The sequence below is a fragment of the Hemitrygon akajei genome, chromosome 4, assembly GCF_048418815.1.
Source record: "Hemitrygon akajei chromosome 4, sHemAka1.3, whole genome shotgun sequence".
Lineage (NCBI taxonomy): Eukaryota > Metazoa > Chordata > Chondrichthyes > Myliobatiformes > Dasyatidae > Hemitrygon > Hemitrygon akajei.
In genome coordinates, this window is record NC_133127.1 from 147,226,433 (window position 1) to 147,242,679 (window position 16,247).

At 37.7% G+C, this 16,247-nt stretch overlaps 1 protein-coding gene and 1 long non-coding RNA gene across 3 annotated transcripts in view; one reads left to right on the forward strand and one right to left on the reverse strand.

Annotated features, from left to right (window-relative positions):
* Nucleotides 1–16,247, forward strand: part of LOC140726749 (PC3-like endoprotease variant B) — a 753,656-nt gene that overhangs the window by 606,828 nt on the left and 130,581 nt on the right. The gene's annotated exons all lie outside the window — the stretch shown is intronic.
* The window catches only part of LOC140726751 (uncharacterized), a 178,135-nt gene continuing 175,094 nt past the window's right edge, over nucleotides 13,207–16,247 (reverse strand). The window contains exon 14 of the long non-coding RNA XR_012098715.1: nucleotides 13,207–14,873. This is a non-coding gene — a long non-coding RNA (uncharacterized lncRNA). The remainder of the gene's footprint in view (nucleotides 14,874–16,247) is intronic.

A 16,247-nucleotide genomic window follows, 5' to 3' on the forward strand; every position in this document is an offset into this window, starting at 1 on the left:
GTGACTCGGGTCTCCAATGATCCTTCAGGCCCTTTTTACACATCTGTCTTTGTAAATGTCCTGAAGAGTGGGAAGTTCACATCTACAGATGCGCTGGACTGTCTGCACCACTCTCTGCAGAGTCCTGCGATTGAGGGAAGTACAGTCCCCATACCCAGGCAGTGATGCAGCCAGTCAGGATGCTCTCAACCATGCCCCTATAGTAAGTTCTTAGAATTTGGTGGGCCATAACAAACTTCTTCAACTGTCTGACCTTTTACACCACACAGCCAATACATACACACCAGGAGATCCTTTGTGATGTTTTTGCCGAGGAACTTAAAGCTGTTTACCCTCTCAACACCAGATCCATTGATGTCAATAGGGACTAGCCTGTCTCCATTCCTCCTGTAGTCGACAACCATTTTACTCTTACCACAATTAAAAAAGGTTGGGAGTTACATTATTATCAATTTCAAATGTTATTTTCCTCTCAGTTTCCTGGCTGATAGCACAAACTGCAGATTAAATAAATTCTAAGTTATGCAGAGTTGAATTGTACCAGTTCCTTCTCTTTAAGTTCCTGCTGATCAATTTCCTCTATCCATTTCTGCTGGTGATTCATTCAGTACATCTTCATCTGTACCTTTGATCATCACTACATTCCCTCTTTTCCCATCAGCCGTTTCTTTACCTCTTCTGTCAGTGCTTTCTGGAAATTCACCAAAATTTAACGTTAAAATTACCTTCTGGGTAAACGTTAACATAGCTATCCTCTTTGCTGGACTTTGTTTCCAGTCAAAGATTGCCTAGGTGCACCTTTCTGGCAGCATTAACTTATTATTACCATGTAAATCAGAAGACATTCTGGATGTGAGTTTCATTCCTCAGTGTTACTTCTTGGAGCCGAGGTACATAGGATGGTACAGCATATGAACAAGCCCCTTGGTGCACAATGTCTGTGATGAGTACGATACCAAGTTAAACTAATCTCTTCTGCCTCCACATGATCCATATCCTCCATTCCCTATATACTCGTGCACCTATCTAAAAGCCACAATCATACTATCACCTCATTCAAAATGGCAGTTTAACATTCTTTTCACAAAATATTTTGAGCCAGCAATTCCGTTTCCATGATCTAACATTCTAGGACTAGGAATTCGGTGGAAAACTGACATAAATAAACGTTCTGCTGAAATTGGTTTCAAGTTATTAGCTGAATTGGCTAAAAAGCATCAAGTGATGTAGGGTTTTGGTCGACTGAGATATTTGCATTTTGTAAAAGATCCCGAGCACACATTTAACTTTGACAGTGTAATAGCTTTGCAATGTTATCCAAATATTCAGTTATTTATTCAAGTAATTGGAAGAATATTGAATTATTCTAATGATTTGAATCAACCTTAACTGAACTGAATTCAAACTATTGAAAATCTCTCCTGTGAAAAACAGTTCTTCAGTACTTTTCTGCTTGTATTGAAAAACACTTTTTGCTTTGTTCAGAAGCTACTTTTTATCCTTCAGGGTCCAAAATAATGTTATTAGTGTGTATTGTGGCATGATCTGCAGCTGCCAATTTGGACCTCAATGTTACAGCCAACCACCTCTTGTGTGACTGAACACACATTCAAAATCAGGAAGGGCAACCTTCCCCCAAGCCATTTGAGACGATCATCAACTGTTTATGGGTTAGTTGCTAATTTTTCCTCTAGCTATGGACATAATTCTAAAAATGTTTAGTGCTCTATCAAATTGTTTCAGATTGCCTCCAATAAAGCATGCAGAAACCTTAGAGTTCCCTTTGTCTTGTGTTATACCATTCTTTGATATGTTCCAGATGAAGAGTACAGGCAACCCCCATCTTACAGCCATTTGGGTTATAGGCATTTGCCCCCATGGAATTCACATCACTGCCCTAAAATCTGAGATATAAATACAATTATGGAATTTATAGGAGAAAAATATTAAATATGTAAATAGAAAATGAAACAAACATTGAACAGACATGCATCACTACTTACACAGCTCACTGGATAAGAAGTTTGCTTACTTCATCTCTCTGCCTCAGTGATACTGAGGCACGTGTTTAAAAGAAACTATTAATAATCATAAACAGCACAATCCATGAAGAATTTGAAAGCATCTCAATTTGACTGTATTTATTCATCAGGAATGAAAAGTAAAATTACTCTAGTATAAATTAAATTGATCCCCAGTTTGATTACTTTTAATTCATTTAGAGGGCCAAAATACAACTCAAATCATCATGCCCCCTGTTATCAGTGAACTTCTGCACTGCCCTCTCTCCACCCACCCAGCCATCCAACAGACATATATCCACAAGCATATATGGCTGGGTAAAAAATTTGCCTGCTTTTCCACCCACACTACTGATACTGAGATAAATGGGTATGAGAATCATGAGATAATGATTTAGGGAATGCTTTGAGAATGGACAGGAAGTGTTTGAACATAAGTCCCAATAAATAAATTTATTCAAGTCCCCTTCTTCATTATCCATGTACTTTCTTGGTGTGGGTCTGCTTTGAAAGAGTCATTTTGAAAACTGCCTTAGTCAACTCTGGAAAGGTGGAGTCACCAATGAACAATCTTTCTGGTCTCCTATTTGTTGTTATAAAACAACAATTAGTGCAGAGGCACCTTGGTCTATCCCTATTTCCTGATTGAGAGAACTGGTTGTATTTTCTACACTCTGGAAGTTCAAGGATATGCTGTGGTAAAGCATACTCACTATAAATAAAGGTATTGAAAACAGTGCCAATATTTACACTCTCTGTGACTTACTGCCCTGCAATTGACATTGTGGGAAAACAATGGTATAATTATTTTTTATCTCCAGTGATAAAGAAATATCTGCTCTTCCAGGATAAGTAGAAGGGAATTTTAACATCACTATCCCAGATAAAAGATCAGATGGGTCAATATATATATGTATATAATTGTGGTTGAATGTTTTTAAACACATCAGAATGTTAGGACAAGTGTAAGCAAGAAAAATCCAATGTTATTACTGATATTATAACATATTCACCACAGTTTTCTGCTTCATCTTACAAAGGGTGTTGCCTACTATTTTAGCTTCATTCAACTACAGTAAGTACATGTTCGGCACAGCCTTGTGGGCCAAAGAGTCTGCATTGTGCTGTAGGTTTCCTATGTTTCTATGTAACTTCCATTACTGCTCCTTCACCCTGAGGGTTTTTAAATATGAACCCAGAAACCTTCCAGTAGGTTATCCCAGTCACTGTTCTTCATGCAACACTGAGACAATGAGTGTCAGCAATCTATTGAACAGTGAGGGGGTGTGGTGATATGATTGGCAGTGTGCAGTCTGGCACAAGACCCCAATGCAACATATATTTACCACACTACCCCCTCCATCTTCCCATCAAAATTACACAGCTCACTGGAAAATAAAATATACCTACTTGCCTCCCCACCCCAGTGAAACTAAGGCAAACGTTTAAATGTAACCATTAATAATAAAAAAAGACAGGAGTTTATCCATGAAGAATTCCAATCATTAAGCTTTCTCAATTTGACTGCATTATTTATCAGCAATAAAAAGTAAAATGACTCAAAAAAAGCTTAGGTATGATTTTTTTCTCTATAAACCAGTCACCATTTAAAGTCGGTGTCTAAAACAGCTGATATCTCGCAGCACAAACAGAGTGGTGAAAATTAAGTTCCCCTGCAAATCTGTTTTATTGGAAAATTGTTATGAATAAAGTAGGTCCTGATCATTGAATTTGCAGACCAAATAATATATTGAAAATTTCACTTGTGAAGAAAATAGGTCTAAATAATTGTTAAATTTTGTTTCTCTGGGAACCTTATGACCTTAGTAATGGAAAGTAAAAACACATTTCAGTTATTAAAGCCACATATATTCCCAGAAGTATGGGAAGCTTTTAATTTGAGCCTAAACTCTTCAGGGCTATTTGATAGTGTTGGAAAAATATTCTTCGGTATTGCAGCTTGGAGTTTTAGGCCACCTTCTCAGGGGAGTGGAGGGAAAGCTGATAAATAAGCAGTTTCCTGTATCCAAGATAGAGAAAAATATACAGGCTGAGAAATGCTTTCTTGACTGGCATAACAGCTAAAGCCAAGAATGTCAGTTATGTTGAATAAGCTCCATCCCACCCCCATGCAACATACGTACACCTTTTATAAACATTCCTGACTACTAAACATAGAAAATTAATTACCTCAGGCAGTTGCAGATGGGTCAAATCCAGTCGTATTACTTTTTATTACATAACTCTTAATACAATTTACACTGGGTAGGAAAAAAAATCAAATAATAGATAAAGTGTTGATTATGCTTTAATGAGTAAGCTGGCGTTTTTTTTTAAACCACAGCAAAACATGTATACTGGCATAGCCAAAGGAAAATGAATGAATGCTTGTGATATTTCAGAAAAAGTAATGTTTTATTTCTTTGATTTTCAGTAACTGCCATATATGTAATGATTTAAAATATGAATACTGTTACCAAGGAAAAGTTGAAAGAGAAGGACAATGTAGGAAATATATTCTGTGTAAACAGTCAATTAAATCTCATCTCAGATTTATTTAAAAGTATGAATCTAGTCCAATAGAAATTATTGTTTGTGTCATTTGGAACACGATGGTGATAACACATAATTTAGAGTGTCAAGCTTCCCTGAAATATAACATGGACAATCTGTCATGCTTTTAGTGCATCATCAGCTGACCATTAACATGATTTTTGCATATTACAAATATGTTTCAAACTTGTACATCCATAACAAACATTATTACAATGGCATTGTGATTTAAAAATGCAAAACACTTTCAGTTTGGAATCTTTCCTCTAAATCCATGTATCACTTATATATAAAAAAGCACTGGATGAAATGTTCCAGAAATCCGGACATGCTCCAGTACTATTTAACCTCAAACACAATCACTGCCAAATGGTTTCAACACTCCATTATCTTACTACCTCTTTGTGTATCAACTTGCTGATCATCTTGTGACTTCAATTCCATATTCTTCTCTCAATTTCCATTGTCCCAATTCTACTTTACATCCTTCTATTATTACATGACAAACCACAACTTTCCAAGACATATGCTGTAATCTCTAACCGACTCGAGCCCTGAAATTTGTCAACATCAAACCAAAGTTTGCCAAAGCAATCTAAATTGATTGAAAATGAGAAGTTATTCTGGAGCAATAATCAGTTTGTGGGAGGAATTAAACAGATTGAACAGCATCTGTGGTGGGGGGTGTAGGGTGGGGGGTGTAGGGTGGTGGTCAGACAGAATAGGAATAGACAATAGACAATAGGTGCAGAAGTAGGCCATTCGGCCCTTTGAGCCAGCACCACCAATCCCTGTGATCACGGCTGATCATCCACAATCAGTGGATATCTGATGTCTGGGATATCTGGGAAGGAATATCTGATGTTTTAGATCATGTCCCTGCATCTGGATTGAGTGTAGAGAGAAGTGATGGCCAGCATAAAGAAGAAAGGTGGAGGGTAGAGAGGACTGATCCATCGCTCTCCTTCCCCCCAACCCCTTTATACTGGCTATTTTCCCTTTCAGTCCTGATCCAGTATCATCAACAATCCATGCAACATTTCTGACTAGGATTAATTTTGCACACTTACATGGAAAAGGGGTTAGGAATGCAAACAGTTTTCAAACTCTGCAAATGAGAACCTCATATTCAAAGTTCGAAAGTTCAAACAAAATTTAATCAAGGTACATGTATGTCACCATATACAACCCTGAGATTCATTTTCTTGCGGGCATATTTGTTGTCCATAATAGAATAATAACCATAATAGAATCAGTGAAAGACTACAGCAACCTGGGTGTTCAACCAGTGTGCAAAAGACAACAAACTGTGCAAATACAAAAAGAATGAAAAAAATAATTAATAAATAAATAGATAGATAGATAAACAAACAAACAAACAAGCAAGCAATAAATATTAAGAACATGTAGATGGAGAGTTCTTAAAGTGAGTCCACGGATTGGGGAAGCATTTCAAAGAAGTTGAATGAAGTTATCCCCTTTGGTTCAGGAGACTGATGGCTGAGGGGTAATTACTATTCAGAACCTGATGGCAGCAGCGAGGAAAGAGCGGTGGGGGTCCCTGATGATGGATACTCCTCTCCTGCGACTACACTCCTTGTAGATGTGCTCATTAGTGGGGAGGGCTTTACCCATGATGGAATGGGCTACATCTACCACATTTTGTAAGATACTCAAGAGTGGTGATGTTTCCATACCAGGCTGTGATGCAGCCAGTTAATAATAAATCTCCACCACACATCTATAGAAGTTTGTCAAAGTTTTAGTTGTTATACTGAATCTTCACAAATTCTGAGGAACTAGAGGCACTGCCTTGCTTTCTTAGTAATTGCACTTATGTGCTGGGACCAGGACAACACCTCTGAAATGCTAACACCTTTATCAGTTTAAAGTTGCTAACCCTCTCGAACTGATCCTCAGATGAAGACTGGCTCATGGACCTTTGGTTTCCTCCTCCTGAAGTCAATAATCAGCCTCTTGGTCTTGCTGACATTGAGTAAGAGGTTGATGTTGTGGCACCACTCAGCCAGATTTTCAATCTGCCTCTTTTGTTAGAAATGCATTAATTTATTAACACCAAACAAAGCAACTACAATTCATTCATAATTTACTTGTAATAATGTGGAATCATAAGAAGATAGGAAAATCATAAAGACCGTCACCAGAATTGTTGGCTGTGAATTTGTACAGTTACATTAAACTAGCAAAAGTCCACTCCAGTAAATAAAGTTAAATTCACTATTCTGGTTGTTACATTTGCTTTTCTCAGAAGGCATCAAAGGTATCACAAAATAATATAATTGGCAAAAAGTAACTTAAATGAAAAACTAAAGTGGAATTGAAAACATCTAAAATATTTAAAACATTGGACCGTATATAATTTGATACTTCATATATCATACATAAGTTATTGTGTCTAAATAGTTTTGACAAAGTAGTGGGTCATCCATTGAAATCAAATTATTCATGTTTAATCCACTTTTTCAATTGTTAAAATATTTATTGTATTCCGTTATGCTAACTTGGTATATCAATTGAAGCCGTATATTTCACTGCTGAATGATGGAGGGAGACACATCTAAAGCCAATGGTTCTCCTCACTGCTGGCTTTACAGACCACAATTTTCATTTCATGTGATAAGATATGGATATTAAAAATATTGCTTTCTTGTACACCCAATTTACTTAGAAGTGAATTAAGAAAATTGGCAGGGGACACTATTCAAAAAGTTATATTGATGTCATAAACACAAATTCTAGAAACTTCCATGAAATAGCACAGTTCCTATTTCCTTTCTCCCTCAGACTTCAATCCCTGTTAAAAAAAAAAGAAAATATAAAGTTCTCAAGTTAAAACTGAAAGTCACAGACTGATGTGAGCACATGGATAAAACCAAAATTACTTTTGTTAACTTCAGAAGTCAAAAGAGAATAATCACTACTAACTAATCTCTAAGGAGCTTTTCTTTATCCTAAGCTGTCATCTTGACATGTCAGTAGCTACTGTATATTCAAAGCTCGAAGTAAAATTTATTATCAAAGAACATACAAGTCACCACATTCAAGCCTGAGATTCTTTTTCTGTGGGTGTACTTAGCAAATCTATAGAACAGTATCTGTAAACATCAGGAACTGGAAACTGGAAACAAACTGTGCAAATTCAGATATAAATAAATAGCAATAAACAATGAGTATTAAATAGCAATAGAACAGAGTCCTTAAATGAGCGTAGCTATCCCCTTTTGTTCAAGTGCCTGATGGTTGAGGGGCAGTAACTGTTCCTGAACCTGGTGGTGCTAGTCCTGAGGCTCCTGTACCTCCTACCTGATATCAACAGTGAGATAAAAGCATGGCCTGAGTGATGAGAATCTTTGATGATGGATGCTGTTTTTCTACAGCAGCATTTCATGTTGATGTGTTCATTCATTGGGAGTGTTTTACCCGTGATGTACTGGGCTGAATCCACGACATTTTGTAGGATTTTCTGCTCAAAGACATTACTGTTCCCATACCAGGCCATAATGTGGTCAGTAAGCACACTTTCCACCACACATCTATAGAAGTTTGCCAAGGTTTTGCTGAATCTTCACAGACTCCTGAGGAAGTAGAAGCTTTCTTCGGTTGTGCTTTCTTCGCAATTATGGTTACATGATGGGCGCAGAGCAGGTCCTCTGAGATTGTGACACCCTGGAATTTAAAGTTACTGACCTTCTACACCTCTGATCCTCCGATGATTACCTTCTCGTGGACCTCTGGTTTCCCTCTTCTGAAGCCTACTATCAGTTCCTTAGTCTTATTGACATTGAGTGAGAAGCTGCTGTTATTACACCACTCAGCCAAATTTTCAGTCTCCCTCCTGTATGCTGATTCATCACCACCTTTGATATAGCCAACAACAATGGTGTCATCAGCAAACTTGTTTAGTCCAAATTGAACCTAATGATATTGGCAGCAGTATTAGTTCAATGAGAAAGTTAAACAAGGACTATAAAAACTGTATGTGCAATAAAAAATGCTGTTTGTTTCTCTTCAGGTTAACTAACGACATGAGAAACACCTTAAAATGCTTGGTTTCACATAGATTCTCCGATTATTTCACTTAATCAATTCAAGTTACCTCAATTTTATAATCTGTTCCATTCGAACAGAACCTAACTGAGTTATTATATGCATTCTACACATAGCTTTAAAAAGAGCCACAAATCTATTTGCCTGTGATAGCTGTATTGTTTTCTCCAACATTATAGGAAAATTTTATATGAGATACATTCACATAATTTCCTTGTGCCACACAATTAATTTTTGTTCAGTAAATTTGCAGTGATTCTGTTTGTCATTTATTCTGCAGCATACTTCTCTGCCAAGGACCTCTAATGGCAAATTAAAAGCAACCAAACCAAAGTATAAATGTCACTGTACAAAATGGAGTAGATCTCCCTATATTTAGACCAATAATTCATGATTAAAATGTCCACCAAGGATTCAGAATAATTCAATAGGTCAAGCAGCATCTATGGAAGGGAATAATCTGTCAGTGTTTTGGGTCAAGTCCCAATCCCTATGATGTCCAGTTCTCTGGCTAATGTCTTCAGTTCTCTCACAAGTTGCATCATGAGGGACATTCTTTCTATTTGATGACCACCCATCAGGCTTCTTCCCCCTTCTTTTCCAATCCTGATGAAGGGTGTTGACCTGAAATGTGGATTGCTTATTCCCCTCCATTATGCTGCCTGACCTGCTGAGTTCCTCCAGCATCTTGTGTGCGTTGCTCTGGATTTCCAGCATCTGCGGAGTCTCTTGTGATTATAAGGGTTCAGAATATTTGCTTATAGCTTGATCGATATGGGTTCTCCATTGAAAATGTTTTTAGTCTTTGTGGCATAATTTAAATAATTCGAAGAACACTAGGAGAAAACTTTATCCTGACCTGAAAAGAAGCTCACTACCAAATCTGAAAGGCCTCAAAGGAAGCTCGAGCAGCAAACGAACTGGTTTCATGTGTTTGTTTTCCCTTTTGACTATCCCTTTACTCTACATGTGCTGCTCAAACCATTGATTTCCTCCAGCACTCTGTTTAGATTTTTCCTTCCAGATTTCCGCATCTATAGTGTCTTGTGCTCCCAAGGGCAGCTTCGTGAGCAACAACATACTTGAAGGGCCGTAGGATTTTTAGGCTTTCATTATCACTATATTTTTAATCAGAGTTTAATGCATTTTTGTTGGACTTCTGACAAAAAAATCTTTCATCATTAATTTAAACAAAAGGAGCTTTTTATCCTTTCACACTAAATTCTGATTTTTTAATTAAATAATTCAATAGATAATTAAATGAGCCAATCAATAAATTAATTGATTTATTTTTAACAAATAAAATAAAAATAAGTTTAAACATTAAGTATAAGTATATAAAACATTTTTAAATATTACTCCTAACTCTTTAGGAAACTGAACTACTTTGTAGGATTCACAAGATTTCAGTAACAATAATAAAAGAGCCACATAAAGCATATCATGTAATGTTCAGTGATCCATCCTAAGAAAGTCAAGTTCAACCCAATGACTGAGATTTTGATGTATTCCTTTTGTAATATTTCATGGTTGAACTGGTACATAATGAAAGATGACTTGAGGAGGTTGACGACAATCATGTCAAGTGCCTATATTCATCATTACCTGCCAACCAGTATGGCTACAGGAGAATACGTATGCTCATTTATCGATCTCTATCATCGGCTGTACAAATCTGTGAAATCTGGGTTCTCTCTGGATACTCTCACCTGCTAAGCATACTGCTGAATACTGGAAAGGGAACTGAGTGGCAAATAAGCTCATTTCTAACTGGCACATCATCGCTCATGAAATAGTGGGTTTGAATAATGTCCCACTCCATCACAACTATAGGTGTTTTAAAAATTAATTATGTGTGTTCCAGCCATCTCTAACTGCTCTTGAAGACGTAGTGGTGAACCACTTTTGGAGACACACCAGTATTTCTGGTTAAGGTACTCCATTGTCTCTGTTAGATAGGAAGTTTGAGGATTAAACCCCAAAGCTGATAACAGACTGCATAATGTGTGGCTTAAAGGGGAATGTGTGCTTGTTGATGTTCCTTGATATCCACTACCTTAATGGTTAAAAAGTATGGCTTTAGCAAATACAGGTCGATTAGCTTTGCTGAATGACCTCTGTGCATTTTGCACATTGAAGCCATCGTATGTAAGTGATGGAGAGGAGAATAATTATAGTGATGAATACCATTCAAGGAGGTTGGTTTATTTTGGATAGTATTATGAACAAATCTAGGGCAGCACGCATCTAGACACGTGGAATATTCCATCATTCTCTTGAGTTATGCCTTATGGTTGATAGAAAGTCTTCATGAATCAGGAAAAAAGGGCTATTTGCTACAGGTTACCCAGCTGCTAACCTTTTGTCTTCAATCTGGTATTTTTCTAGCTGGTTCAGCAAAGGCTCCTCTCACTGGTGACCTGAGTAAAGCTAAGTGCGTAGATTTACCAGTCCGACTGCCATTGAATGACAAATAGTGATGGTAGGACTCTCTCTCGTCGGAAGTGGTCACTTGTGCAAAGTGAATGTAATTTGCCAATTATCTGCCTATGGCTAACACCCAGGTCTTGCTGAACACAACTGCTTTATATTCTGAAAGACTGCAAATTAAACAATGTATACTCGCCAACAGTCATCACCAGTTCTGACCTTATGATGGAAGGAAAATGAAAGGAAGTAACTGAAGGTGGTCAGCCCTAGTGACTGTCCAGAATAATTTTTGCACTGACATCCTGGAGATGGGATAACAGATCTCTAACAATCACATATGAGGTTCAGTATTGCAGTGGAGAATTTTCCTGTGATTACCTGGTTGCAGTGCCATTCAGAGTTATTTCATTCCAGAATTTAGGTCTTTGGTTAGGCTTGGACTTAGGCTGGCATCAAGTGGCCCCCGGTGAAAATGATCTGAACATCAGCAAGCAGGTTATTGGTGATAAATTCTTCTTGATAGTACTGCTGAAAACATACTCCATCATTCTACTGATGACACTGGATTAGAGTTTAATTCTAGTGACAAGGCATATCCTGGCCAATTTTAGCATAAATCAGCTAAAGTCTGTGGTGAACTACATATACCTGTCTGGACACGCCCCCCCCCTGCTGACCACTGACCGTGGCTCCTCCCACAGACCCCGGTATAAAGGCGATTGAGGCCTGAGCCCGGCCCTCAGTCTCCAGGATGTAGTATGGTGGTCAACTACTGCTTGTTCTTTCTTCCAGTCAATAAAAGCCGATATTTCACCTCACGCCTCAGAGAGTTATTGATGGCGCATCAAGGTCCAATGTTGATTTTGAACTGGAATAACTTGGATATGCATTGTGGGTTCTGAAATGGTTCGATACTGCAGCCAGAACATTGTCCGGCCTTTTCTATAGCCAGTGCTCTCAGTTGTTTCATAAAAGTATGTGAAGTGAGTTTACTGGTGACAAATGGTGAGATTTTAGAAGAAGTTGTAGATTGATCATCCTCTCAGCATGTTTGGCTGAGGGTGGTTACAAAAGTTTCAGCTTTGCTTTCAACACTCTTCCATCAATGGGGATGAAGATGTTTCTGGGGTCTCCACTTCAGTTTGCTGGAAATATTTTGGTACTGTACCTTTCATAGTTGGATGTGGCTGCACTATAAAGCTTTGATCTATACAATTGCTTTATACCAATTAGCTCAGTCATATTCTTAGCTGACACTCATCCATATTTGGAAATTTTCCATAACAATCTCTTCATCAGTCCAGGAGTAATAAGATCAATGGCAGTGTCTTCATATCAGTCTGGTTAGCATCAGGTCATTCAGTAGAAAACCAAACCTAAAACATACTTTGTCTATATGATTCACTCGGCTGGTTTTTGTGTTGACCAATCAGTAATCAAGACAAATGACTTAAACTTCATCAATCTAAATTGAGAACTAGTAGTTAGTGTATTTGTTGCAGGAAGGTAGTGTGTATCCTTATTTCCTGCCTAGTGCCAGACTCATATGACCTGTAATGAAAAGGTTGACTGTAATTAAACTAGTTGGGCTCAGAGTAAGGTTTTCTCACAGAAAAAAAATGATGCATGTATTCCGTAAGGAAAAACAGCTAATCAACTCTGACATAATCACTTTAGGAATTAGCTAGGTAACCTATCACGGGTCAAAGAATCCTGTTATCCATTGGCCAAGTACTCATTTTGTGAAACACAAAGTCCATTTATAATTTGACTGGTGAACCAACCACATTCAAAGCTGTGTCCCAAGCTATCTACCGATTACTGGTGTACATTTGGCCAAAAGCTGATCAGCAACATTACATCAATGGCTTTTTCAGACTGAAATGTGTAAATTGATCTTTTACAATTTTTCTCCGTGACAGATTCTGCAACCAACAAGATAAATCATTCCTCCTGTGGCGTATTTTATTGATTGCAAAAACCTGTATAGAAACTACACCTCTCCTGCTGTGACCAGCAAACCGTTATAAGGCTGAACTTTTTCCATTTATACAGACAGTATGGATACACTGGTTTTAACATCATATCCTTTGTCTACAAACTGATGACAAGTCAGTATCCACCACTATGAAGCTTTTATATTTGGTTTTTATTTACACCACACATAAAAATCAACTTTATCTACAGTAGATCACATCAATGATCACTTCTGGATGAAATTGTACTTTCTGCAAAATTAAACCAAACATTTCTGGTTATGATCTATAATAGCATTCTTGACATATTTTCAGCATCAGACATGCAATCAATGATAACATTCATTGTACAATACACATTTCGACCCTACATTGTAAACTGAACGGAAGATTCTCAGTAAAACAGGAAGCATATCATATATTAATTCAGGGGACATTAACTTGGGTGGATTCTTGGATACTTGGATGCTGAGTTAGGATGCTCGGCTGGATAAATAGAAAATTCATTGCAGGCTGCTTAAGCACCTTTTAAACCCCAAAGTGAGGCCTGTGCCCTCTATTATCCTTGCTCTGTTGCAAAGCTAACTGGTAGTTCTCCATTTTCTCTCTCCCGCCTTACTTGTATAATAAGGCTACACTTGCCAACTCACAATCTCTTAAAACTATTCTTGAATCAATGGAAAAGGGAAAGATTACAATGAAAGCATCTGATATCTTCCCTATCGCCACATTCAAAACTATGGATGTAGGTCAACGGGTCCTGGAAATTTATTGGCTTTCAATCCCATTAATTTTTAAATGAATGCTGATTTCATTTAGCACCTGATTTAATCTAAATTGACTGTTCTCCACTACTTTCAGTAAGTTTTACATGTCTTCTTTCACAGTCCTAAAATAATTTTGTTTTGTAACTACATAAAATTAATCAAAAGAAAAACAATGGAGCTCAAGGGATGCATGCAAACTTCATTATTCCTTTAGTTTGGTGCCACTTATGACATGCTGGCATATGCTATTCACATACTGTGACATCTAGCCTACAATCATTATGCAAACAACAAAGAATGGTTAATCAAATATATTTACAATATTACTCAAATAATAGAAATATTAAATACACAACAATCTTTCCTGCTTAGCCATAAACTCCAACTCAATACAAAATGCAGCTCAACTCAAATATATAACGTATTGTTTTCTAGTCATCTATGTATATATAAAAAAATACACACCACACAACGTTCTATACAGTACAACTACAATATACATCCAAGGCATAGTAAATTTTAAATTGTCCATTTAGGTCGAAAGATTTATTCACTGTGGCAGATCTCTCATTCTTACGGTACAACTTCTTTCTTTTTCTTGATGGGGGAGTGTGGTGTCACTCTGCACGGCAGGTGAGATTTGTGGCTGTGAAACAATCTCAGGTTCAGGGACCTCCTCCTGGTGATTGTAGGAATTGACCTTGGGACTGCAGGAAATAGTTCTAATGGTTCTGGGCATCTTTCCTCTCTAACAATTGACTCTGCTCTCCTCAACTGATTGATGTGCCATCTCCAGATAACATTGGCACTGTTAACAATGGGGGAACTTGAATTTCTGTTGTACATTCCAGCCATTTTGGGTCTTTTCTGGTTTCACTTTAGATCACACCTTTGCCCTAATAGAGAGACATTCAATTTGCTTTAGGGAGAATACGTCAAGAAGGTGGTTCTCTCCAAGGGTAAATGGGACAATCCATCAGTGTTTTCTCTTGAATTCAAACTTGTACTTGTACCATCCAAAAAACAGAGTCCATCTCCATATTTGGACACATATCCGCCTGTAGATTGAAAATAGACACTAGAGGCTGATGATCAGTGAAGAGGGTAAATTCTCTCCCATACAAGTACTGGTTGAAACATTTTACACCCCAAACCAGATGCAAGGTCTCTCTGTCAATCTGTACATAATTTTTCTCGGCAGTGGTAAGGGAAAGTGACGCAAAGGCTGTGGGGCATTTACTTCCATCACTCGTAACACGTGATATGGCTGCACCTTATAACATAAGGTGAGGCATCATAGGTAAGCTTCACTGGATGATGTAGATCATAATGTGTGAGTACATTGTCTGCCATCACCATTTCCTTCACCTTTTTGAAAGCCACCTCACACTGCTTTATCCGTTGCCCTTTCTTCCCAGTCTATAATAATGAGTTCAAGGGGTGAAGTATAGTAGCCAACTTTGTCAGGAACCTGTTACAGTAATTAACAAATCCTAAAAAGGACTGCAATTGCAATATGTTCTTTGGCCTTGAGGCCTGCTCACTGCTTGAATATTCTCAGCACACTTGTGTAAATTTTGTGCGCCAATGGAGTAACCACAGTAAGTGATACTTGGTTTAAAGAATTTACATTTGTTGTGTCATGCTCTGAGCTCATAATTTTCTAATCTTTTTCACCCTGTCTTGAGATTTTGGAGATGTTCCTTGTCATCCTCACCAGTGACAATGATGTCATCCAGGTAACACTGAATACTTGGGCAGCTTTGCAGCACCTGGTCCATAGCTTTCAAATGGAGATACTACTCCAAAAATTAACCTATTACAATGTCTCTTATGTGAGTGCTTATGGTGAGAAACACTTTGGACTCTTTTTCCATTTCTATTGGTAGGTAAGCCTCAGCTGAGTTAACTTTGCTGAAGTCTTGCAAAGGCTTGCAAAGAATCTGGGCAGAGGGTATCAATTGTCTTTCAGTACTGGATTGAATGTGACTTTAAAATCACCACAGATCCAGACAGACCCATTCTTCTTGGTTACTGGGCCCACTGGTGGTGCTCATGGACTCAACTCAACCTTGGAAAGAATTCCTTCAGCTACCATTCAGTTTAGTTCACTGGTTACTTTATCAAGCTAGTATAAGGAACTGGATGGGCTATGTAAAACATGGTTGTGGCATTTTCATTTAATATTATTTTACCTTGACCATTCCTCTTTGCCCATCTCCTGTAAAACCTATTGATTCCCATAGTTATCTCAACTATACCTCTTCCCACCCTATTTTCTGTAAAAAGGCTATTCCCTTCTCTCAGTTTCCACACCTCCACCGCATCTGTTCTCATCATCTGGCTTTCTATTCCAGGATATCTGAGATGTCCTCCTTCTAATACTCCCCTCACTCACATCTCCTCCATTTCCCATATATCTGCACTCACTT